Source organism: Phyllobates terribilis, unplaced genomic scaffold (genome assembly GCF_046119375.1).
Source record: "Phyllobates terribilis strain yellow unplaced genomic scaffold, ASM4611937v1 Scaffold_2__4_contigs__length_985480577, whole genome shotgun sequence".
NCBI classification, from domain to species: Eukaryota; Metazoa; Chordata; class Amphibia; order Anura; family Dendrobatidae; genus Phyllobates; species Phyllobates terribilis.
The window spans coordinates 683814753-683842541 of record NW_027362762.1 but is presented as its reverse complement, the minus strand read 5'-3'; the positions used below and the strand labels follow the sequence as shown (position 1 = coordinate 683842541).

General features: G+C 43.7%; 1 long non-coding RNA gene across 1 annotated transcript in view; it reads right to left on the bottom strand.

Moving 5' to 3' along the window:
- Positions 1-27789, bottom strand: part of LOC141252927 (uncharacterized) — a 240797-nt gene that overhangs the window by 133310 nt on the left and 79698 nt on the right. The window contains exon 2 of the long non-coding RNA XR_012314156.1: positions 4796-4905. This is a non-coding gene — a long non-coding RNA (uncharacterized lncRNA). The remainder of the gene's footprint in view (positions 1-4795; positions 4906-27789) is intronic.

Here is a 27789-nt window from a genome sequence, read left to right as displayed (position 1 = left end):
AGGAAACCAGGATTTTATCTTTCTTTTTATACACCACTATTTGCTCTTGTAGCTGCTGCCTGACATTGAGTACTTCGGCTTAGCTTACTTGTAACCAGAATACACAGAATACTTCTCCTGCTCTGTCATCCTGAGTATAATTTACTTTTGATGTATATGCAGCACTACGATTACTGCGGCCTAGGTGCATTACTCGACATTTATTAACACTAAAATTCATCTGCCATTGTGTTTGCCCAGGCAGACATCTAATATAACTCGTTCTGTAATATTATAAAATCTAGCTCAGTTTTTATTTTTCTACAATGTTTTATGTCATCGGCAAAAATAGTTTTTTAACCCCTTCACGCCGAGCCCGTTTTCACCTTCCTGACCAAGCCAATTTTTTCACTTCTGTCCAAGGTCACTTTATGAGGTAATAACTCTGGAATGCTCCAACATATCCCAGTGCTGTCCCAGTTTTTAGGTGACATATTGTAATTCATATTAGTGGTAATTTTACATTGATGTGATTTGAGTTTATTTATGAAAATATTGAACATTTAACAAACAAATTTGAAAATTTAGCAATTTTCCAACTTTAAATTTTTATGCCCTTAAACCAGATAGTTATACCACATAAAATAGTTAATAAATAATATTTACCACATGTCTACTTCACATCAGCATAATTTTTGAAACATAATAGTTTTTTGTTAGGAAGTTAGAAGGGTTAAAAGTTTATCAGCAATTTCTCAATTTTCCAACAAAATGAACAAAACCAATTTTCTTAGGGACCACATCCCTTTTGAAGTGACTTTGAAAGGCCAGTGTGACAGAAAATACCTAAAAGTGACATTATTTTAAAAATTACACCCCTTAAAGTGCTCAAAACCACATTGAAGAAGTTTATTAACCCTTTAGGGGCTTCCCCAGAATTTATTTACAAAATGGGGAGAACCCCAAAAGAGACCCCTCTCTAACAAACCATAAAGATGTGCCAGTGTCCCATCCCCTGATGACACCGCACATGCGGTGAAACATGTTGGGGAGACTTGTGCTATGAGTACAGTTTGTCCTATTCTGACGTTCGAATGAAGGCACCCGGGTGCCGCTAAGTGTGTGTAGAAATACGAATACCACTTTAAAATACTAAAAGCAGATTAGGGACATTTTTTATATACCCCTAGGCGTTTTTAATCAAATATGAAATAAAAGCTTAGTTTTATGGCTTGATAGAGAGGGGTCTTTTTTGGGGTTCTCCCCACTTTGTAAATACATTATCAATATACCCCTCCCAGGCCATTATTTTCCTCACAGTTTGTTATATACTTCCCCAGAATTAAAACAATGTGGTAGAAAAAAAATGAAGATTTTACTTTTTCCCACCAAAATATTGATTTAGCCTCAAATTTTGCATTTTCAAAAGGGTAACAGGAGAAAATGTATGATACAATTTGTTGTGCAGTTTCTCCTTAGTACACCGATACCCCATATGTGGTGGAAAACTACTGTTTGGGTACACAGCAGGGCTCAGAAGGGAAGGAGCACCCTTTAACTTTGGAGGGTAAAATTGTCTGGAATAGATAGTGCATGTCATGTCGCATTTGCAGAGCGCCTGATGTGCCAAACAGTGGAAACCCCCCATTTTGGAAACTACACTCCTCAAAGAACTTATCTAGAGGTGTGGTTAGCACTTTGAACCTGCAGGTGCTTCACAGACATTTATAACGTTGAGACATGAAAATAAAAAATCACATTATTTCTACAAAAAGGGTTGCTTTAGCCCTAAATTATTAATTTTCACAAGGGTAACAGAAGAAAATGGATTATACTATTTGTTGTACAATTTCTCCTGAGTACTCCGATATACCATATGTGATGGAAAACTATTGTTTGTTTGCAAAGGAGCACCATTTGACTTTTGGCGCGCAAAATTGGCTGGAATTTATAGGAGACGCCATGTCACTTTTCAGAGCCTCTGATGTGCCTAAACACTGGAAACCCCCCCCATAAGTGACCCCATTTTGAAAACTACACCCCTCAAGGCACACATCTAGGCATGTAGTGAGCACCTTGAACCACCAGGTGCTTCACAGAATTTTATAAATTGTCTGGAATAGATAGTGGATGTCATGTCACTTTTCAGAGCCTCTGGTGTGCCTAAACACTGGAAACCACCTCCCATAAGTGACCCCATTTTAAAAACTACACCTCTCAAGGCACACATCTAGACATGAGATGAGCACCTTGAACCAGCAGGTGCTTCATAGAATTTTATAAAGCTGAGCAGTGAAAATAAAAAATCACATTATTCCCACAAAAATGTTGCTTTATCCCCAAATGATTAATTTTCACAAGGGTAACATAAGAAAAGTGGACATACAGTTTGTTGTACAATTTCTCCTGAGTATACAAATACTCCATATCTGGGGGAAAACTACTGTTTGGGTACACGGCAGGGCTCGGAAGGGAAGGAGCACCAATTGAATTCTGATGCGCAATTTTGGCTGAAATACATTTTGAATGCCATGTCACATTTGAAGAGCCCCTGGCATTCCAAAACAGCAGAAATCCTCACAAATTACCACACTTGGGGAACTACACCTCTTGAGGAATTCATCTAGGGGTGTAGTGAACAGTTTTAATCCTCAGTCGATTCACAGGATTGTATAAGATTGGGCCGAGTCAATGGAAAATTACTACTATTTCCACTAAAATGTTGCTTTAGCCCCAAGTTTTTAATTTTCAAAAGGGATAATAGGAGAAAATGAACCATACAATTAGTTTCAACCCTATATACAGAGGCATGCATAAAAGTCATGAGGTCCCATAGCAAAAGATCTAATTGGGCTCCCCAAAACACAAACTTAATATTTAGGACACAGAAGAACATATCTCACAACTTTACCGCCATTACAATGTAGTTTTCTTCCTATTGAAGCCCCTAGATTCCCCTTTCATTGCCCCTATAAAGTATCATGCCAGCAAAAGTGCTCCCCCTCAAACACAATATGATACCCCCACAGTGAATTCCTCCACAGTACCCTCCACATGCATTTTATGATGACCATACTGTACCCTTCCCCCTCAACTCCCTGGTAAAGTGTGGTGATCCCAACACAGTATGATTTCCCGACTGTGACCCCCACATAGCCTTCCATACAGTATAATGGGCTTCCATACAGTATAATGGCCCCCACACACCTCTACACAGTATGACGGCCCCAATATAAACCTCTACACTGTATAATCTCCAACCCACAGCCCTCCAAACAGCCTAATGGTTCGCACACAGTTCTCCACACAGTATGATGGATGCCAGACAAACTTTCACGCTGTATAATTGCTTTCATACAGTATAATGGCCCCTACAAAGTCCTTCAAAAAGTATAATGACTGCCCACATAGCCCTCCATACAATATAATAGCCCCCACATAGCCCTTCAAACAGAATAATGGCCCCCCACATAGCCCTGCAAACAGTATAATGGCCCCCATATAGCCCTCCAAACAGTATAATGGTCCCCACATAACCCTCCATAAAGTATAATGGCCTCCACATAGCTCTCTATATAGTATAATGGCTCCACATAACCCACCAAATAATATAATGACCTTCACATAGCCCTCCAAATAATAAAATGTCCCCCACACAGCCCTCCAAATGCTATAAAGACCTCCACATTGCTCTCCAAATAGTATAATGGCCCCCACATAGCCCTCCAGATATTATAATGGGCCCCACATAGCCCTATAGATAGTATAATGGCCCCTACATATCTTATCATATAGTATAATGGGCACTACATAGCCTTCCATATAGTATAATGGCCTCATAAAGCCCTCAAAATAGTAAAATGGTCCCCATATTGCTCCACAGTAACATTACTGCTCTTCACAGTCGCTGAGTCACGCAGAGGACTGCTTGACTCAGAATGTCTGAAGTTCGGTGACGTTACTGGCATCATCGCTCTTCACAGTCGCCGGATCTCATGCAACGTAGCGGGACCTGATAGTGCATGTAGACAAAGCCTATGGAGTCTCAGATCGAGGCTCCATACCCTTTGTCCATCAGAATCATTGGACTGCGTCGAATTCGGTGGACTACGACGGACCTGTGTGGGATTTTTTTCATTTTTTAATAAAGTAATAAAGTGGTGAATGGGGGAAAGTGTCAGGGAATGTTTATTTCATTAAAGTATTTTTATGTGTGTTTTGTTTTTGATTACTGGGTTAATAATGGGGGTGTCTGATAGACACATCTCCATTACTAACACTAGGGCTTGATGCCAGTTGTGTTTTTGGACACAGCTGACATCAATCCCAAAAACCATTACCCTGAATGCCAAAGCACCAGTGCAATCGGGAAGAGTCAAGCTGGGGCGTCTGCGGGCTGCTATTTTTAGGCTGAGAAGGGCCCAATAACCTGATAATATCAGCTCACAGCTGTCTGCTTTACCTTTGCTGGTTTCAAAAAATAGGGGGGACTCCACGTCATTTTTTTCTTTTAATTATTTATTCATTAGGCTTAATAGAAAGCTCTACAAGCTATCTATCTATTTATCTTATCTTTAACACTTAAAAATCAGTAATTTCTTGAATACATTACATTACGTGTCACACGGATGGCACATGGATGCCACATGAATGCCGCACATGGACACAAGGATTGAAAAAAACGCACACATGGATGCTGCTAAAAAAACTGCTCTGATGGTCAAAACTAAAACGTCCCACACGGACGTGTTTTTACTGTATGTGCATGTGTGAAGAGGGCCTAATGAATAGTCTGACTTGCAAGAGAACCACTCACTTGACTTTGCTCTGTGGTTCCCAGCACTTGTCACCTTGGCCAGTGTCCTCATGATTATGTAGGTGATTACGGGAAGTACTTGAAGGTCTCACTGTCTTTAGATTGGTCCACTATTAAAGAGAAAATCAGAAACATGAAAACAAGGCTAGCTACAGTCAAGCATGGGCAAACAAAAGCTAAATACAGAACACAGTGGTGCAAATACAGTCAAATAGTGATCGTTGTATTCATTTTCATTTAATAAGTAGTACACATGAAAATAAGCAACATTGAAATCTTATCAGAGAAATTTGCTTTTCTCATCTTCTGGATTGATCTTTCACTCTAAATTCTTTGGGTAAAATCTGTAGTTATTGAAGACTGATTTTTACTTTACTGAGATAGGAGACTGCAGTTGGTGCTTTTAAAATTCTATTATCTTTTATTCATAGGAAATTCTTCAAAAACATGACCTGTTAAGGGTGTGTGAGAAAAAGGCTGAAACATTAGTGTTTGGAAATATGGCTCAAATATCATAACTATAACGTCACAAATATTGTACATTTTCATTACCATGGTTTTGACTTGTGAGTCATAACGACAAAAGAAATGTGTGAACAGAACACCTCAGTCGTCACTTCTCAGGTACAGTAAAACATTTAAAAGCCCCATGACATGCAGGTTATCTTATGAGTAAATTACTATTTCCATACAGATTCCATTTTCACATCTTTCAAAAAACTTTGTAGTATTACCACAAAAATCCATGTATTTCTCTACCACTCCCATGCACAAAGCCTTGTGTATTTTGGCCCAATCTGTCAGGAAATGCGTGAGTGCGGTAAAGTTGTGAGTCAGGTGATCACAATATGACTCAACTTTTTTGTTGTATTTTTTTTTTTTTTTGCATATATTCCTGTAAACTAAAGAACACTAAATTGCAGAGTTGCATTTTAATATCTTTCAGTTCATTATGGGTTGCCAGAAGGTGTCAAATAGCGTTCTCTGTGTAGCTTAAATATAAAGGAATACGCTACACAATGGCAGAAATAATACACTGAGTCAAAGTTGAAACACAAAGTATGCTAGAAAGTTACATGACAACATTAAAAATATGACTAACAAATAAAGTAGCACTCTGCAATGCTAAGTATGCAAACCTGGAATATATGAAATTTGAATTGCATTACTGCTTTTAAAAATAGAAATAACCCCTCTCGGGGTCTCTAAGAGAGGATACACATTGCTAAGGTCCTGGTAACAAGAAACGTCTTATCGTGGCTACCAGGTACACACGAATTGGCCAATTTATGCGCTAAGATTTCTCAGTTCTTTCTATTTTTTAGAACAGTAATGCAATTCAAATTTCATATATTCCATGAAAAAGGAAGCAGACTTGCGCTGGTAGAATTGGGCAGAGATGAATATGGATAGCGGATTCCAGATGATTAAAAAAATGAAACAATTTTATTTAGATTTAGTTAAAACACATCAAAGGATAGAAGTACTGGGGTGCTTAAAATATATTATAAAATATGATATAAAACAGTTAAAAACACTTAGGGTTGGTCATCGTGGTCCCAGATAATGGGTGTAACATGCTTTCTTAGGTCAGTGTGGTAGATAGTTCTATGTAGGGTGGATCCCCTGGGGAGAGAAAAAGATTTATTTAGAACAATTTGGGCTTGAGTTGCCTGTAGGTAGGTTCAAGAGAGAGGATTACCTGAAGTTTTTATTGGAAGAACGGGGGGGTAAATCTTAGGGGCAATCATATACTTGTGACAGTGGTATTCCTGGTTTAAGGATAGTTGATGGGAAGTGGGATAGAGAACCGACAGGGCCCCTTGGGTGGTGGGAAGTCCTATGAAAGGAAAAAAAGGGGGGGGGGATCAATTGTGGTCAGGAAGAGAGAGCAGGACCTGCTACAGAGACAAGGTTATGGGTTTACCTGCGATGGTCAGGTCAGTAGATAGATATACCTTAGAAGCCAAGGAGCGCTGGTTAGGTCATAAATCGGGCATAGGTGACACCAGATAATAACTGGGCTCCCTGGTGGTAAGTAGTAAATCAAAGTGGTTATGCTTCTGCAGCCAAGTGAGGCGCTACTCCGTTAATGTCTCGGCACTACGGATTAAGTGTTGTGTTCTTCGGGCTTTAGTGGGGAATAAGACCCCTTAGTAAGTGGCTGGATACCTTGATGGAATGAAGGGATCAATGTAGATTCAAGGAGATGCTTAAAGGTGGTGCAGATAGAGCGTTGCAGCGCTAGGTTCAGAAAGCTGCACGTGGTAGAGACTATCGTCTGGGGTCTTATTCCCCACTAAAGCCTGAAGAGCACAACACTTAATCCGTAGTGCCAAGACATTAACGGAGTAGCGCCTCACTTGCGCTGCAGAAGCATAACCACTTTGACCTACTTCTAACCACCATGGAGCCCACCTGGCCACGGTTTTTATCAGGTGTTACCTATTCCCGATTTATGACCTAACCAGCGCTCCTTGGCTTCTAAGGTATATCTGGAAAGTATACAGCTTCAGTGGCTGCTGTCTACTGACCTGACCATCGCAGGTAAACCCGTCACCTGCTCTCTGTAGCAGGCCTTGCTCTCTCCTCCTAACCGCAATTGATCCCCCCCCCCTTTTTTTCCTTTCATAGGACTTCTCACCACTCAAGGGGCCCTGTCGGTTCTCCATCCCACTTCCCATCAAGTATCCTTCAACCAGAACTACCACCTTCACAGGTATATGATTGCCCCTAAGATAAACCCAGTATCTCCGTAGGCTGAGGCCTCAACTCTCTACTCTTTATCCACAGCCGTACCTCATACTGGAGATCTCCCACCTGGCCGGATTTACTCCCTCGTTCTTTCAATAAAAACTTCAGGTAAAAACTTCAGGTAATCCTCTCTCTTGAACTTACCCACAAGCAACTCAATCCCAAATTGTTCTAAATAAACCTTTGTCTCTCTCCCCAGGGGATTCACCCTACATAGAACTACCTACCACAATGACCTAAGAAAGCATGTTACACCCGTTATCTGGGACCACGACGACCAACCCTAAGTGTTCTTAACTGTTTTATATCATCTTTTATAATATATTTTAAGCATCTCCAGTACTTCTATCCTTTTATATGTTTTAGCTAAATCTAAATAAAATTGTTTCATTTTTTAATCATCTGGAATCTTCTATCCATATCCGTCTCTGCCCTATGCTACCAGCGCGCTTCCTTTTTTAAATACCCATCCAGACAACCTGTGGTAGTTGTCCTTCTTGCAGCAGGTACAAAAGGGCCGACCCACAAGCGCCACCATTCTCTTTCTTCATATATTCCATGTTCGCATACTTAGTGCTGCAGAGTGCTACTTTATTTGTTGGTTGTGTATGCAGATGGCTGCTCCTAGTAAGCACCTGTACACACCTATTTCTTGTTTTGGAAGTGACGGTCAGTCTTTTTTGTTTATTTTTAAAAATATGGTCACTGAAGTCATAACTGGCCACTGTTGTGGAATTGTGATACTGAATGGTGGCTACCCCTCGATGTTTGTCTTTTGCCCTAGTACTTTCTATAGACACAGGTTGTATTTGTGAGACAGTAATTTTAAAGGGGTATTCCCAGGAGATTAAAATGTAATTACATCAACATAATAAACAAAAATGAAAAATGTTCATATTTATATTACTGTTTTTCAATTACCACTTTATGTGCTTTTTAGAACTATCACTATATTAATGGTCATAACCATGGATACCTAAGGTCCTGCAATGCCTGCATATGAGGAAAGAGATGAAGCGAATCAGAAATTCTATACCACATTTCTAATTTGAGGTATTTGGTAATATTATTATTATTATTATTATTACACCTGCTACATATTGGGATAGGATCTTGGAGATGGGAATACCCCTTTAAGCCACAGGTAAGAAGGCTTGGCTTGCTTTCTTGCTCAGTCATTATGCAAGCCAGCACCCTGGTAAAGCCTCCTTCCATGCTGTAAAAAATCAAGGAATGTGGCTTTTAGCACTTACCACTGCTCATTTTCACACAAGTTTTAGAATATTATGGTAATTAACATAATGCTGACCCAATTATGAGCCATTTCCCGACATGACATACATGGACAGTGGGAAAAAATAAGTATTTGATACACTGCCGATTTTGCAAGTTTTCCCACCTACAAAAAAATGGAGAGGTCTGTAATTTTTATCGTAGGTACATTTCAAGTGTGAGAGACAGCATCTTAACCCCATTATGACCTATGATGTATAGGTACGTCATAGGTCGCCTCCCCCTGTTTGATGCGGGCTCCGGTGATGAGCCCGCATCTTTTCCGGCACATGTCAGCTGATTTCATTAGTCAATAACAGTCGTGGATGGAATCGCAATCCACCCGTGTCACTAGCTCCCATTGGCGCGCCTGTCACGTGATTACGGGGCGCCAATGGGTTGGCATGACAACTCGGGGTCTGCAGGAGACCCCTGTGTTTGTCATTACCGAACTGCTATGAGTGCCGCCCCGTGGCCAGCGCTCATAGCAGATGAGCAGTTTTACTACACATAGCAGGGCTGTAGCCTTACTATGTGTAGTGCAAGTGATCGGATGATCGCAGCTTCTAGTCTCCCATGGAGACTATTGAAGCAGGTAAAAAGTAAAGAAAAAAGTTTTTAAAAATGTTAAAAAAATTAAAAGTTCAAATCACCCCCCTTTAGCCCCATTCAAAATAAAACAATTAAAAAAAAAATACACATATTTGTTATTGCCGAGTTCAGAATCGCCCGATCTATCAAAATATAAAAAGAATTAATCTGATCGGTAAATGACATCATGAGAGAAAAAAATCAGAACACCAGAATTACATTTTTTTTGGTTGCCACAACATTGCAATAACACGTAATAAAAGACGATCAAAACATCATATCTACCCCAAAATGGTATCAATAAAAATGTCAGCTCAGCACGCAAAAAATAAGCCCTTAGCCAGCCCCATATCATGAAAAATGGAGACGCTATGTGTCTCGGAAAATGGCGCTTTTTTTTTTTTTTTTACAAACTTTTACATTTTTTTTCACCACTTACATAATAAGGAACCTATACATGTTTGGTATCTACGAACTTGTAATGATCTGTAGAATCATAATTGCTGGTCAGTTTCAACATTTAGTGAACATGATAAAAATAAAGAAAACAATTGTGGGATTGCACTTTTTTTGCCATTTCATCGCACTTGGATTTTTTTCCTGTTTTCCAGTACACTATATGGTAAAACCAATGGTATCGTTCAAAAGTAAGACTCATCCCACAAAAAAACAAGCCCCAACATGGCCTTATTGACAGAAAAATAAAAAATTTATGGCTATGGGAACAAGGGTAGCAAAAAAAAAAAGGTGGTGAAGGGGTTAAAAAACAAATCCAGAAAATCACATTATATGATTTTTACATAATTAATTAGCATTTTATTGCATGAAATAAGTATTTGATACAATAGAAAAACAGAACTTAATATTTGGTACAGAAACCTTTGTTTGCGATCATACAGGATGGGATTAGATACACAGTGTAAAACATAGGATTAGATACATGGAGTGTATCACACAGGATGGGAGTTGATATAGGGCTCAGTACACTGTATGACACATGATGGAATTAGATACAGGGCTGAGCAGACTAAGGCCAAGTGTACTTTGAGTATTTGGTGAGTTTTCTACATCTGTATTTGTAAGTCAAAACCAGGAGTGAACAGTTAAAGGAAAAGTATAATAGAAACACATCACCACTTCACCATTTTTTACACACTTCTGGTTTTGGCTTACAAATACTGAGGTAAAAAACTCACCAAATACTCAACGTGTGCACATGGTCTAAAAAGAACTGATGAGTTTAATAACTAAGACCTTGTGCACATATTGAGTATTTTGCACGTGTTTCTATTATACTTTTCCTTTTGATTGCTCCACTCCTGGTTTTGGCATTAGAAACACTGAGGTATAAAATCTCATCAAACACTTAATTTGTGCACGTGGCCTAAACTGGGTGGACTAATGAGTGTTTTTTTTTTGCTGTTTGCTAATACTGTATGTATGAACTGCCTACATTTTTGCATGGAACACCTACACTGGGGAAAATAAAGTATTTGATACACTGTCGATTTTGCAAGTTTTCCAACCTACTAAGAGTGGAGAGGTCAGAATTAGAGATGAGCGGTGTTCGACTAGAACTGTTCGCCAATCTCAAATTCGAGCTGTTTTGGGCGGTGTTCAAGTCGTTCGACGAACGCAAACGATTTGCAAAAAATTCGGCTGTTCGAGGTTATGTTCGATAACTGTTCGTGCACTAAAAGCGTGTCCTGCATGTCTGGCGCTATTTAGAGCACCAATCATGCAGGGATTGTCTGCCACTCACTGTAATGTCACAGCCTTGGTGGTTGTGGCATTACAGTGGTTGCCCAAATCGGTGGGAACACTGCTCACAGTGAAACATGAAAAGCGGCAATTCAGGAGCGGCATACACCGGTACCCGACAATTTAGAACAGAAAGAATAGAGTATCACACATAGATTAGATAGATAGAAACATGTCAGTCACATATACAGTACAGACCAAAAGTTTGGACACACCTTCTCATTTAAAGATTTTTCTGTATTTTCATGACTATGAAAATTGTACATTCACATTGAAGGCATCAAAACTATGAATTAACACATGTGGAATTATATACTTAACAAAAAAGTGTGAAATAACTGAAAATATGTCTTATATTCTAGGTTCTTCAAAGTGGCCACCTTTTGCTTTGATGACTGCTTTGCACACTCTTGGCATTCTCTTGATGAGCTTCAAAAGGTAGTCACCGGAAATGGTTTTCACTTCACAGGTGTGCCCTGTTAGGTTTAATAAGTGGGATTTCTTGCCTTATAAATTGGGTTGGGACCATCAGTTGTATTGTGCAGAACTCTGGTGGATACACAGCTGATAGTCCTACTGAATAGGCTGTTAAAATTTGTATTATGGCAAGAAAAAAGCAGTTAAGTAAAGAAAAACAAGTGGCCATCATTACTTTAAAAAATGAAGGTCAGTCAGTCCAAAAAATTGGGAAAACTTTGAAAGTGTCCCTAAGTGCAGTTGCAAAAACCATCAATCGCTACAAAGAAACTGGCTCACATGAGGACCGCCCCAGGAAAGGAAGACCAAGAGTCACCTTTGCTTCTGAGGATAAGATTATCCGAGTCACCAGCCTCAGAAATCGCAGGTTAACAGCAGCTCAGATTAGAGACCAGGTCAATGCCACACAGAGTTCTAGCAGCAGACACATCTCTTCAACAACTGTTAAGAGGAGACTTTGTGCAGCAGGCCTTCATGGTAAAATAGCTGCTAGGAAACCACTGCTAAGGACAGGCAACAAGCAGAAGAGACTTGTTTGGGCTAAAGAACACAAGAAATGGACATTAGACCAGTGGAAATCTGTGCTTTGGTCTGATGAGTCCAAATTTGAGATCTTTGGTTCCAACCACCGTGTCTTTGTGCGACGCAGAAAAGGTGAACGGATGGACTCTACATGCCTGGTTCCCACTGTGAAGCATGGAGGAGAAGGTGTGATGGTGTGGGGGTGCTTTGCTGGTGACACTGTTGGGGATTTATTCAAAATTGAAGGCATACTGAATCAGCATGGCTACCACAGCATCTTGCAGCGGCATGCTATTCCATCCGGTTTGCGTTTAGTTGGACCATCATTTATATTTCAACAGGACAATGACCCCAAACATACCTCCAGGCTGTGTAAGGGCTATTTGACCAAGAGGGAGAGTGATGGGGTGCTACGCCAGATGACCTGGCCTCCAGTCACCAGACCTGAACCCAATCGAGATGGTTTGGGGTGAGCTGGACCGCAGAGTGTAGACAAAAGGGCCAACAAGTGCTAAGCATCTCTGGGAACTCCTTCAAGATTGTTGGAAGACCATTTCCGGTGATTACCTCTTGAAGCTCATCAAGAGAATGCCAAGAGTGTGCAAAGCCGTCATCAAAGCAAAAGGTGGCTACTTTGAAGAACCCAGAATATAAGACATATTTTCAGTTGTTTCACACTTTATTGTTAAGTATATAATTCCACATGTGTTAATTCATAGTTTTGATGCCTTCAGTGTGAATGTACAATTTTCATAGTCATGAAAATACAGAAAAATCTTTAAATGAGAAGGTGTGTCCAAACTTTTGGTCTGTACTGTATAAGAAGTACAGTGACAGTGTTGGTTACTGTACTTGTCATTTAGTGTTAAAGGATTTATTAAAAAAAATATTAGTGTTTTCATGCACCGTCTCTTTAAAAAAGCCGGCCGGCAATTCAGCATCGGTACCCGACAATTTATAACAGAAAGAATAGAGCATCACACATAGATTAGATAGATAGAAACATGTCAGTCACATATATAAGAAGTACAGTGATAGTGTTGATTACTGTACTTGTCATTTAGTGTAAAAATAAAGGATTTATTAAAAAAAAAATTGGCGTGGGGTTCCCCGTAATTTTAGTCTCTAGCGGAGGTTAAGCAGACAGCTTGGGCAGATGTTTGAAGCCTGGGAAGGGGTTAATACCCACGGAGCTTCCCAGGCTACTAATATCAGCCCCCAGCTGAATGCCTAGCCTTTACTAGCTATTTAAATGGGGGACCCCCAAAAAAATGATGTGGGGTCCTCCCTATTTTAATAGCTAGCAAAGGCTAGGCAGACAGCTGGGGGCTGATATTAATAGCCCAGAAAGGGTGCCATGAATATTGGCCCCCTCCCAGGCTAGAAACACGAGCCGTCAGCGACCCCAGAAATGGCGCATCTATAGGATGCGCCAATTCTGGCACTTAGCCTCGCTCTTCCCACTGCCCTGTAGCGGTGGCAGTGGGGTAATAGGGTTGGGGTTGATGTCAGCTTATAATGCCAGCTGACATCAAGCCCAGGTTAGTAATGGAGAGGCGTCTATAAGACACCCCATTACTAACCCCATAGTCAAAGTTAAAAAAAAAACACAAACACCCAGAATAAAGTCCTTTAATTGAAATAAAGGCACAATTCTTTATTGCTCTAAATTAAACCATACTTACCATCACGCCCATTCCAGCTGAAGCCAACGATCTCCTGCAATAAAAGTAAAATAATAAAGCAACATCATCCTTACCTTTCCATGGTTCCCACGACAGCTTCAGCTCTGCTACATTCACATGATAGGCTGGAGCGCAGCAGAACGCTGCCATCCAGCTTGCCATGCGGCAGACACTGAGAAGCGCAGGCATGCTTGCGCTCCTCAGTGTCTGGCTGTGACGGCATAAAGATGAGCCGAGGTCATGTCCAATGAACTCAGCTCACCTCATGCACGTCACTGACAGCGTGGGAAATTCTCCTGCGCATGCGGTGAGTGCAGGAGAATTTTCCCACACTGTCAGTGACGAGCATGAGGTGAGCTCATGTCCAATGAACATGTGTCTATGAAGGATGGCAGGCTGGATGGCAGCGCTCAGCTGCCATCCAGCCTGCCATCTCAATGCCATTCCAGCGTGGGAGAATTCTCCTGCTGAAGCGCTGAGCGCTGAGAATTTTCCCACGCTGTCAGTGACGTGCATGAGGTGAGCCGAGTTCATTGGACATGAGCTCACCTCATGCACGTCACTGACAGCATGGGAAAATTCTCCTGCACTCACCGCATGCGCAGGAGAATTTTCCCACGCTGTCAGTGATGTGCATGAGGTGAGCTGAGTTCATTGGACATGACCTCGGCTCATCTTTATACCGTCACAGCCAGACACTGAGGAGTAGAGATGAGCGTTGTTCTACTCGAACTGTTCGCCAATCTCAAATTCGAGCTGTTTTGGGCGGTGTTCGAGCCGGTCGGCGAACACGAACAATTTGAGAAAAATTCGGCTGTTCGAGGTTATGTTCGATAACTGTTCGTGCACCAAAATCATAACTGGATTTTTTCTCAGTAATGATGAAAATTAATGTTAATACGCAGTTTGAGTGTACAGCGGGGCGGGGGGAGGGGCAGGGGATGGATCTCTGCAGGAACAATGAAGATCTCCATTTTTTTTTCTCTTTCCCGCATTTGCAGTGGGGAGGTGCAATCTGTCAGCCTATCAGCAGCGCACACACGGAGCGAAGTGCTTTTTTTCACACAAGCAAGGGCATGTGTGATTGGCAGTGTATGTCACATGTCCTTGCCCTATAAGACCAAGCCATTTTCCCCATCGCCACCATTTTCTCACTGCTGCAGCTGCGTGTTAGACGGCACCGCTATTGCTGTGTGCGCTATACCTTGTTAATTTCAAGCCAATTTTCGCACAAATCTACAGATAGCTTGGGAGTAGGGAATAGTTGTGATTGCAGTCCTTTTAAGGACTAGGTTACAGCATTTCCTACGACTTTTATCAGGCAGGTCTGTGCTCTTAAATAGATAGATTGTGGGAGTAAAGACTAATTGTAATTGGAGTCCTTTTCAGGACTAAGTTACATCAATTCCTATCAGTTTTTGCCAGGCAGGTCTGTGCCAGTGCTGTGCAAGTTTTTTTCACAGCATTTGGCTGAATCTAGCAAAGCTAATCCTTTTTGGCCTATTGCAGAGTGTGTTAGTCAGTGGAGTAGCCTATCTGTGTTGCAAGATATACCACCTGTGTATAGAATACCAATTTTTTTACTGCACCTAGTGAAGTAAAATATTTTGGGCATAGCATCATTCTATTAGTCCATCTATACTGACCTCCATCAGGTTGCAAACTGAATATAATTTTTTTCTGCATCTAGCTCTGAAAAAATATTTGGGCTTCTAGCAGCGTGTGGGACTTGTTCTATTAGTCCATCTATACTGACCTCCATCAGGTTGCAAATTAAAAATAATTTTTTTCTGCATCTAGCTCTGAAAAAATATTTGGGCTTCTAGCAGTGTGTGGGACTTGGTCTATTAGTCCATCTAAACTGACCTCCATCAGGTTGCAAATTGAATAAAAAAATTTTCTGCATCTAGCTCTGAAAAAATATTTGGGCTTCTAGCGGTGTGTGGGACTTGGTCTATTAGTCCATCTATACTGACCTCCATCAGGTTGCAAATTAAAAATAATTTTTTTCTGCATCTAGCTCTGAAAAAATATTTGGGCTTCTAGCAGTGTGTGGGACTTGGTCTATTAGTCCATCTATACTGACCTCCATCAGATTGCAAATTAAAAATAATTTTTTTCTTCATTTAGCTCTGAAAAAATATTTGGGCTTCTAGCAGTGTGTGGGACTTGTTCTATTAGTCCTTCTATACTGACGTCCAGCAGGTTGCAAATTGAATATAATTTTTTTCTGCATCTAGCTCTGAAAAAATATTTGGGCTTCTAGCGGTGTGTGGGACTTGGTCTATTAGTCCATCTATACTGACCTCCATCAGGTTGCAAATTAAAAATAATTTTTTTCTGCATCTAGCTCTGAAAAAATATTTGGGCTTCTAGCAGTGTGTGGGACTTGGTCTATTAGTCCATCTATACTGACCTCCATCAGGTTGCAAATTAAAAATAATTTTTTTCTTCATTTATCTCTGAAAAAATATTTGGGCTTCTAGCAGCGTGTGGGACTTGTTCTATTAGTCCATCTATACTGACCTCCATCAGGTTGCAAATTAAAAATAATTTTTTTCTGCATCTAGCTCTGAAAAAATATTTGGGCTTCTAGCAGTGTGTGGGACTTGTACTATTAGTCCTTCTATACTGACGTCCAGCAGGTTGCAAATTGAATATAATTTTTTTCTGCATCTAGCTCTGAAAAAATATTTGGGCTTCTAGCGCTGTGTGGGACTTGGTCTATTAGTCCATCTATACTGACCTCCATCAGGTTGCAAATTAAAAATAATTTTTTTCTGCATCTAGCTCTGAAAAAATATTTGGGCTTCTAGCAGTGTGTGGGACTTGGTCTATTAGTCCATCTATACTGACCTCCATCAGGTTGCAAATTAAAAATAATTTTTTTCTGCATCTAGCTCTGAAAAAATATTTGGGCTTCTAGCAGTGTGTGGGACTTGGTCTATTAGTCCATCTATACTGACCTCCATCAGGTTGCAAATTAAAAATAATTTTTTTCTTCATTTAGCTCTGAAAAAATATTTGGGCTTCTAGCAGTGTGTGGGACTTGTTCTATTAGTCCTTCTATACTGACCTCCAGCAGGTTGCAAATTGAATATAATTTTTTTCTGCATCTAGCTCTGAAAAAATATTTGGGCTTCTAGCGGTGTGTGGGACTTGGTCTATTAGTCCATCTATACTGACCTCCATCAGGTTGCAAATTAAAAATAATTTTTTTCTGCATCTAGCTCTGAAAAAATATTTGGGCTTCTAGCGGTGTGTGGGACTTGGTCTATTAGTCCATCTATACTGACCTCCATCAGGTTGCAAATTAAAAATAATTTTTTTCTGCATCTAGCTCTGAAAAAATATTTGGGCTTCTAGCAGTGTGTGGGACTTGGTCTATTAGTCCATCTATACTGACCTCCATCAGGTTGCAAATTGAATAAAAAAAATTTCTGCATGTAGCTCTGAAAAAATATTTGGGCTTCTAGCGGTGTGTGGGACTTGGTCTATTAGTCCATCTATACTGACCTCCATCAGGTTGCAAATTAAAAATAATTTTTTTCTGCATCTAACCCAGCCAATAGTTTTGGCCTAATACCACAGTTTGGCCACTCAGCTCTGCTCGGTTACCATCCATTGTTTTTTTGTGCAAACAACTCCAGAGTTGTGAATTAGTTAACCACCAAAATGAGTGGAAAAAGGCCTGCTGCTGGTGGAAAGGGGAATAGGCGTGTTGGGAAGGGGAAAAAAGGTTGTGTCCGTGGGGTAGGTGCAGAAGAAAGACCATCTTCCAGCCAAACTAAAATGTCTACTTCTTTTAGCGGACAATGTGATAAGATCCCTTTCTTACGGCCACGCTAATCGCTACAAATTCCAGATGCGGCACAAAAACAGCAGGTGCTTCAACGGATATCAAGTGCTCCTTTAAGTGGGCTCTCATCCACATCAACTTCAACATCACAAATACTCCAGTCCTCAAAGGTGTCACCCAAATCGCACTTGCTTCCTCACAGCTCCCAAATCTCCAGCTGCCCGTCTGAGTATGAGGTAGAACAGATGGTTGAGTCTGCAGAGCTGTTTACTCATACTATATCCTGGGAATCAGAGGTCGACTCCAGCGCTTCTGTGAATCCAGACGAGGAAATGATCTGCACTGATGCCCAGAATCTTTATGAGTCGGATCCAGGACCAGACGCAGAAGGTTCTGACCATAATGTAGACCCTCATTCCCAAACTGTAACTCCTGTTGGTGGAGACAATGAGGAAGACGATGATAAGACTCAAATACCTGATTGGAGCGACAACTTTAGTTTTTTGTCAGGGCAGGAACAGGTTGGCTCTGAGGACGACGGGTGTGATAACGCACAGGGTGATGATGATGAGGTCGGAGATCCCACTTACTGTCAACCCACAGTCAGCCAAGAGATGAGGTCAGCAGAGGAGGTGGAGGAAGATGCTAGTGACGACGAGGTCAGGTTGCGCCTTCCTGGACAGAGACGTAGTACTGGAAGCACGTCAACAACTGCATCCTCAAACACAACTCTGCCTCTCACCACAAGACGTGGTGGCTCTTCAGGTCGCATGGGTGCTAAGCCTTGCATAGCCTGGGCATTTTTTCAGATCGATAAAGATGACCCAACTCGTGTTATCTGTAACATTTGTCAGCAAAAGCTAAGTAGAGGCCAAAAAATACATAGTTTGAGTACTTCATGCATGAACCGGCACATGGACATGAAGCATAAGTTGCAGTGGGAAGCTCAGTGTGCTACAATGCGGTCTAGCCGGCCGGGCCAACCACCGTCTGCCATATCTTGTGCATCCGCGGCCTCTTCATCCTCTGTGACTGGGGGGACAGCAGTCACACCTGTTTTGGGGCGCAGACCTGCCACCTCTTTACCCGCAACAGCCAGAGTGATTGGCAGGTCATCATTTTCTTTGGAGGTGGTAACACCAGCTGGTCTTGAGCGCTGTCCGACATCGATAGCACCACCTTTGGATCAAGGCAACCTAACATGTCCGCCTGCATCTTCCTCACAGACCGGCAGTTTGCCGGGGACACCCTTATCAACCCCGTCTAAGCACAATAGCCAGCCCTCGGTCCCTCAGATGTGGACAAGTAAAAGACCATTTCCTCCTAGCCATGAGAAAGCTAAGAGGTTGAATTTCACCATCTGCAAGCTCTTGGCTACAGAAATGCTGCCTTTCCGCCTGGTGGACACAGAGGATTTTCGAGACCTTATGTCCGTCGCAGTGCCCCAGTACCAGATGCCCAGTCGGCACTACTTCTCAAAGAAAGGTGTGCCTGCGCTCCACCAGCATGTCGCACACAACATCACCGCTTCTTTGAGAAACTCTGTGTGTGACAGGGTGCATTTCACCACAGACACTTGGACGAGTAGGCATGGACAGGGGCGTTACATGTCGCTGACTGGGCACTGGGTAACTATGGTGACAGCAGGACAAGGGGCTGCTGTCCAAGTCTTGCCGTCCCCACGAGTTGTGCGTCAATCCTCTTTATGTCATTTTTCCTCCACTGCTTCTGCCTCCTCAACCTCCTCTCGGTCTTCCACCTGTACCCAAAGCCTGTCTGGTCATGCCACAAGCTTTCTAACTGCGCAGAAGGGATCCTGCACACCTCCTTACTATGCTGGCAGTAGGGCTCAACGTCATCAGGCGGTTTTTACATTGAAATGTCTGGGAAATGTGAGTCACACAGCTGAGGAGTTGTGGTCAGCTCTGGAGAACCAATTTCATGAATGGTTGTCTCCACTGGACCTGAAACCAGGGAAGGCCGTGTGCGACAATGCTGCAAACCTGGGTGCGGCCCTTCGCCGGGGCAATGTCACACACGTGCCTTGTATGGCTCACGTGTTGAACCTGGTTGTCCAGCAATTTTTAGCCCACTATCCCAGACTAGATGGCCTTCTGCAGAGAGCACGGTCGCTGTGTGCTCACTTCCGCCGTTCGCATCCCGCAGCTCAGCGACTTACATCTCTACAGAAGTTGTTGGGCCTGCCACTTCACCGGCTAAAATGCGATGTGCCTACCCGGTGGAATTCAACTCTGCACATGTTGCAGCGACTGTGGCAGCACCGACAAGCCCTGGTGCAATACGTTCTGACGTATAGCCTGGGCCAACGAGATTCAGAGGTGGGGCAAATCACGCTGGAGGAGTGGTCTCAGATCAGGGACCTATGCACCCTTCTGCACAGTTTTGAAATGGCGACGAAGATGTTTAGTGCTGACGATGCCATTATCAGCATGACTATTCCGGTGATTTACATGCTGGAGCACATGTTAAACAGAATTCGGAGTCAGGTGGTGGCACAAGAGGAGGTGGAGGAAGTAGAGGAGGAGGAGTTGTATGTGGAAGGGCTAACATCTGCAAGGTCCAGACGGTCGGCAGCACCAGGGCGGCAGGCATGTGAGGGTGGGGGAGATGATTTTACCAGGGCGCATGGTAGCAGCCAAACTAGTGAGGAAGGTGCAGGAGCCCAGGAAGAAGTGGAGGACGAACTGATGGAAGACTCATCAGATGAAGGAGACCTTGATCACATTTCTGTTGTGCGAGGTTGGGGGGAGAGGACAGAGGAAGGAAGCATGATTGTTACCTCGCCACCAACACAACAGGGACTTGGTGCTCCTGGATGCGCAACACACATGAGTGCCTTCTTGCTGCACTACCTGCAACATGACCCTCGAATTGTGAGAATTAGAAATAATCCTGACTACTGGGTTGCCACACTGTTAGATCCCCGGTACAAAAGTAAATTTGCAGAAATTATTCCTGCCATAGAAAGGGATGCACGCATGCAGGAGTATCAGCAGAGACTGTTGCAGAATCTTACATGTGCTTTTCCACAAAATACCAGTGGTGCACGTAGTGAATCTCACAGTTCCAACTTGCCAACCGTGGTCTGTATGGAATTGTTCAATAAAGGGCCCAAAATTAAGATAACATAGATGGGAGAGGTCTCTATGAATAGGAATTCCTAAGTATTTGATACCCTGTGAGGGCCAGGCAAAGGGAAAGTTGGACTGGATGGAATCCTATATGGATTTAGGGAGGGAGACATCGAGGGCCTCAGACTTCGCTGCATTGATTTTAAAATTTTACCATGTAACAAAGTGATCTATTTCAGCCATAACAGCAGGGATGGATATATGTGATTGAGTGATATATACTAGGACATCATCAGCAAATAGAGAGCACTTGTACTCGGTGCCTCCCACCTCAATCCACCTAATATTGGGGTTATGGCGAATTGATGAGAGCAGGTGCTCCGTCACTAGGATGTATAAGAGAGGGGACAGAGGACATCCCTGCCTTGTCCCATTGGTGATTGTGAAAGGTGATGAAAATGTTCTGACGCACCCCCTGGGCCTTGGGACACCCGGAGCCGGACCCTTTTTGGTGGATGCTGGTGGTTGTAGTCTTCGTGGCGGCGATCCGGTTCCGTGGCTCAGGGCGGTCAAACCAGTGGCGGAACTATTTATGTGGTTTTGATGTTTAAATGTCCGACTACGCCACCCGTGGATTGCGGTCAGAGTGAACCGCCGCTACAGGGCAGACCGCTAAGGCTGGTGTTGTGGGTGCAGCAGAGCGTAGCATAACTCCCCACGGGAGGAGTATAGCCTCAGGGCAGTGTATGCGGAGGATGGGGGTGATGGTGCAGGGCAGCAGCAGTAACGACACGGAGTCAGTGATGCAGTTCAGGGCCTTTACTCACAGTTCTTATTATCCAGACCACGTCTGCAGGTAACGGCTGCCCACGTCGTACTGTGCTCACCAGGTGAGGGGCTCAGACAACTCCCAGATAACTTTGGAGCGCTTCACAGGACCCCCTTTGTGTGTCCTTTGTCTGGCCTTTCTTACCAACACTTCTGTCCGGCTGCCTCGGGCCTCCTCTTGGTAAACTTGGCGCCAGTTTCCCTGACCCTATGTGGTGCCTTCCTAGCGGGTGGAGCAAGGGGCTGCGCCACATAAAATGTCAGAGCCTCCGGTTTCTAGCTGAGGGTCGTTTCCTGCCTCCACTAGTTCGGGGACCGGTCTCCCCCTTTGGCCTGACCCCTCCACGCAGGTGGATTCGGGCATGCGGTGGCGACTCGCCCGTCCGCACCCCTGGGATCCCTTCATTCCTCGTTCCTGGAGCCTTCTCCGCTCCTCTTCCTTCCTTCTCCCTCTTGCAGGCCTGGGCCTCTGTTACTAGGCCCGCCTCCGGAGCAGAGCTCATGCAGAGCCCCTGCTCCCTGCCACTTCTGCTCAGACTTCTCTGCACTGAACTAAGATGGTGCCCACCTTTTATACTCCCTTCTCAATGCACCCAGGAACTGCTTCCTCCCTGCTCCTGCACTGCAGGGTTCCCCTTCCTCAGTGTTCCCTCCCCCCACTCCAGCCAGGGACAGGGACTGTCGTGCCCATCTCAGGGGCATATTGGTCGCCCTGCCCCACGGCAATGTGGTGTAATGCATGCAGGTGTCGGGTCCTGATCCACACTCCATCCTTATCTGAGAGTGAGATATCACACCTCTGGGTGAGGTGCAATACGTCTGTAGCAACCGAGCCCTCGGTGCTACAGTTCCATTTATCTTCAGCCTAGGTGACGTATTGTGATACAGGGCCGTGATTTTGGCTATAAAAGGGTCCCCTAGACCCCTACCCCAAGCTTTTTAAGAGAATCATATATGGCGTGCCAGGAGACTCTATGGAATGCTTTCTCAGCATCCAACGAGAGTATCTACTTACAAATTTTTAACTGCATCTAGCCCAGGAAATACTTTGTGCCTAGTAGCAGTGTCTGCTAGTCAGCGGATTATCCCGGCTGTTAAGCAAGCTACACCACCTGTAGTTTGGACACTTAATTTTTTCAAAGGAAATGCTTCGGGACCACGGGATACTTAGTGAAGAGCATCAGGAGGCACCCCAAGGCATAGGGGCTGGGACTGGCACTAGGATGCCTTGCGGTGGACAGCCGAGCTCGATCCTTATAAAAGCTTTTTAACTGCAGCAGCTTTAGTGGACGCTACTGGAGCTGGAATTACGCGGCTGCTGGCATGAGACTTGCCCTCCAATAGATCCTTGTAAATGGATTTAAAGTGTATTCATTCAAATTAGAGGGACAATTTAAATTAAAAAGCTTAGAGCTGCCTCCACCACAGGGGGGCTCTCTCGACCCACCAGCGGACAGGCACCAGTATTGGGAGAGGGGGGCTGGCCGTCAGGGTTCACCGCGGCTCTGGCACAAACCCGGCGACACGGAGGTGGCACGGGCAGGAGCGGACTGGCCGTCTCGGCTTCTCACTTTTTGGATTTTAGAAGGGCATGACATGCCTATATCTGTGTCTCCCCCTCCTTTTACTCCTCCACCTCTTTTCTTTTCGCATGACTATATGTACTTGTCACTTTTCCATGTGTTAGTTGTGTCTTCTGAGCAGTTTGTCAGCTTTTGGACACCTTTGAAGGTGTTTTCTATGTGTTTCTATGTGTTTTTGTTTGCCTGCCATTGGTTTTAACGGTGTTCGAAGGTGTTCGACGAACAGTTCGACGAACAGTTCGGCGAACACACGGGTGTTCGACGGACCGAACCGAACTCGAACACTACGGGGGTGGCTCAACACTACTGAGGAGCGCAAGCATGCCTGCCCTTCTCAGTGTCTGCCGCATGGCAAGCTGGATGGCAGCGTTCTGCTGCGCTCCAGCCTGTCATGTGAATGTAGCAGAGCTGAAGCTGTCGTGGGAACCATGGAAAGGTAAGGATGATGTTGCTTTATTATTTTACTTTTATTGCAGGAGATCGTTGGCTTCAGCTGGAATGGGCGTGACGGTAAGTATGGTTTAATTTAGAACAATAAAGAATTGTGTGTTTATTTCAATTAAAGGACTTTATTCTGGGTGTTTGTGTTTTTTTTTAACTTTGACTATGGGGTTAGTAAAGGGGGTGTCTTATAGACGCCTCTCCATTACTAACCTGGGCTTGATGTCAGCTGGCATTATAAGCTGACATCAACTCCAGCCCTATTACCCCACTGCCACCGCTACAGGGCAGTGGGAAGAGCGAGGCTAAGTGCCAGAATTGGCGCATCCTACGGATGCGCCATTTCTGGGGCGGCTGACGGCTGGTGTTTCTAGCCTGGGAGGGGGCCAATATTCATGGCACCCTTCCTGGACTATTAATATCAGCCCCCAGCTGTCTGCCTAGCCTTTGCTAGCTATTAAAATAGGGGGGACCCCATGTCATCTTTTTGGGGGTCCCCCATTTTAATAGCTAGTAAAGGCTAGGTATTCAGCTGGGGGCTGATATTAGTAGCCTGGGAAGCTCCGTGGGTATTAACCCCTTCCCAGGCTTCAAACATCTGCCCCAGCTGCCTGCTTAACCTCCGCTAGAGACTAAAATTACGGGGAACCCCACGCCAATTTTTTTTTTAATAAATCCTTTATTTTAACACAAAATGACAAGTACAGTAATGAACACTCTCACTGTACTTCTTATATATGTGACTGACATGTTTCTATCTATCTAATCTATGTGTGATGCTCTATTCTTTCTGTTATAAATTGTTGGGTACCGATGCTGAATTGCCGGCCGGCTTTTTTAAAGAGACGGTGCATGAAAACACTATTATTTTTTTAAATAAATACTTTAACACTAAATGACAAGTACAGTAAGCAACACTGTCACTGTACTTCTTATATATTTGACTGACATGTTTCTATCTATCTAATCTATGTGTGATGCTCTATTCCGTCTTGTCTAAATTGTCGGGTACCGGTGTATGCCGCTGCTGAATTGCCGGCCGGCTTTTTTAAAGAGAGTGTCTTCTGAGCAGTTTGTCAGCTTTTGGACACCTTTGAAGGTGTTTTCTATGTGTTTCTATGTGTTTTTGTTTGTCTGCCATTGGTTTTAACGGTGTTCGACGGTGTTCGATGGTGTTCTAAGGTGTTCGACGAACAGTTCCACGAACATCACGGTGTTCGACGAACCCAACCGAACCCGAACACTACGGGGGTGGCTCAACACTAGAATCTAAAAATAAAAAACAGAAAATCACATTTTATGATTTTTAAATAATTAATTGCATTTTATTGCATGAAATAAGTATTTGATCACCTACCATCCAGCAAGAATTCTGCCTCAGAATTCTGCCTCTCACATACTTGTTAGTTTTTCTTTAAGAAGCCCTCCTACTCTGCAGTCATTACCTGTATTTATTGCACCTGTTTGAACTCGTTACCTGTATAAAAGACACCTGTCCACACTCTCAATCACTAACACTCCAACCTCTCCACCATGGCCAAGACCAAAGTGCTGTCTAAGGACACCAGGGACAAAATTGTAGACCTGCACTAGGCTGGGATGGGCTGCAGGACAATAGGCAAGCAGCTTGGTGAGAAAGAAACAACTCTTGGCGCAATTAGTAGAAAGATGAAGAAACACAAAATGACTGTCAATCTTCCTTGGTCTGGGGCTCCATGCAAGATCTCGCCTCATGGTGTAAGGATAATTCTGAGAAAGGTCAGGAATCAGCCCAGAACTACACAAAAGGACCTGGTCAATGACCTGAATAGAGCTGGGACCACCGTCTTAAACATTAGTTAGTAACACACTACACACTATAGATTAAAATCCTGCCCGTTTGAAGGCCCGTTTGAAGTTCGCCAATGACCATCTGGATGATCCAGAGGAAGCATGCGTGAAGGTCATGTGGTCAGATGAGACCAAAATAGAACTTTTTGTTATTAACACCACTCGCTGTATTTGGAGGAAGAAGGGTGAGTACAACCCCAAGAACACTGCCCCAACCGTGAAACATGGTGGGGGAAACATCATACTTTGGGGGTGCTTTTCTGCAAAAGGGGGCAGGACTACTGCACCATACTGAAGGGATTGGTTCATGTATTTTGGCCCACAACCTCCTTCCCTCAGTAAGAGCATTGAAGATGGGTCGTGGCTAGGTCTTCCAGAATGACAATGACCTGAAACACACACACAGCCAGGGCAACTAAGGAATGGCTCCCTAAGAAGCATTTCGAGGTCCTGGAATGGCCTAGCGAGTCTCCAGACCTGAACCCAATAGAAAATCTTTGGAGGGAGCTGAAACTCAATGTTGTCCAGTGACAGCCCCAATACCTGAAAGATCTGGAGAAGATCTGTATTGAGGAATGGGCCAAAATCCCTGCTGCAGTGTGTGAAAACTTGGTCAAGAACTGCAGGAAATGTCTGACCTCTGTAATTGCAAACAAAGGTTTCTGTACCAAATATTAAGTTCTGTTTTTCTAATGTATCAAATACTTATTTCATGCAATAAAATGCAAATTAATTACAGTATATAACATTACCAAGCAAGTGTAGCAAGGCGTTTGTTTCCATGGCCAATTGCACTCAGCACTTTAGTCTCGTGTTCTATTCCCTGGTACGGTTCCCTTTATGTATTTTTGGACAGTGGGTACATTAAGAGATTGTGGACGGTACTCAGTCCAGGATATACTGAGTATTACTGTTCCATGGCCATTTTCTATTTATGCTAGTTACCTTACCTGAGGAGTCCCCACACCATAATTTACAATTCATCATGTGGGTGTGCGGGGGGCTCATGAGCTATTTACTGCTGCTATCCCTCGACCCTATGTATCCCTATCTGCTAAATGCTGTGATTTGATTATGCATCTTTTATATTTATGTATTTAATAAAGATTTTTCCTATTGATTTACTCCATATTTTCTCCTTGGTTTGAAGTGTATCACCTAGTCGCATAGCTACCAGGGGGGGCAGAGGATGCGGTCACCCCAGTTTCCTTACTTGGAGGGGCCCACCTGGGGTGTTCCCCACTCTTCGATGTATGGCACACCAATACTGTCAAACTTTGCATGTGAGCAGGGAGGGAGAATAGTCTCCCTGCACTACCCTCTTCAGTCTGTAGGCTGTAGGTCACTTTAGTCCTGTAGCCCGCAGAACAGCAGGGAGACGCACAGGATGAGTCACAGGCGGAGCGGTGTGATGCCGTAATCGCATCGGGGCTTGCATAGGACTTAAGTCCAGTGAGATCACCACATTGTCTTGCAGTTGTGTGGGAGTGGAGTTGTGAGGACTGAGGGTTAGATGAGTATACAATGTTTTTTATTTTTTATTAAAAGCACTTTTGGGGACTACTGGGGCCATAACGCAATGTGGAAGAGCTACTAGGGGCCACCATGCAACGTGGAAGGGTTACTGGGGGCCATCATATAACATGGAGGGGCTACTGGGGGCCAGCATACACCATGTAGGGACTACTGCGGGCATCACACAATGTGGAAGGGCTACTGAGGGCCATAATACAGTGTAAGGGGCTAATGGGGGTCATCCTGCTGTATGTGGTGGAGCTGTGGGTCCATATTGCTGTGTCTGGTGGAGCTGTGGGCCTATCCCGATGTGTGTATGGGAGCTGTGGGCCCATCTACTTTGTGGGGGGCCATCACACTGGGTAAAGGCTGTTTTTGGGGGCATCATGCTGTGTATAGGGTGCTGTAAGGGGCATCACGTTGTATATAAGGTGCTGTGGGGGGGCATCATACTACATAGGAGAGCCATAGGCCCATCATACTGTGTATAGGGGAGATATGGGCCCATCATTCTGTGCATTGGGGAGCTGGGGTCCATCACACTATATATAGGGGAGGTGAGGGGGCATCACACTGTGTAGGGGAGCTGTGGGCCCGTAACAGGGTGCATAGGGGAGCTGTAGAGCCATTACACTGTGCATAAGGGAGCTGTGGGCCCATCATAGTGGGCATAGGGGAGCTGTGGGGACATCATACTGTGCAAAGAGAAGCTGTGGGGACTTCATACTGTGTATGGGGGAGCTGTACATAGGGGGACTAAGGGAACATTATTACTGTAAATGGGGGGACTCAGCAGACATTATTAAATGTTAACTGGACGCTTAAGAAGCACTATTGTTATATG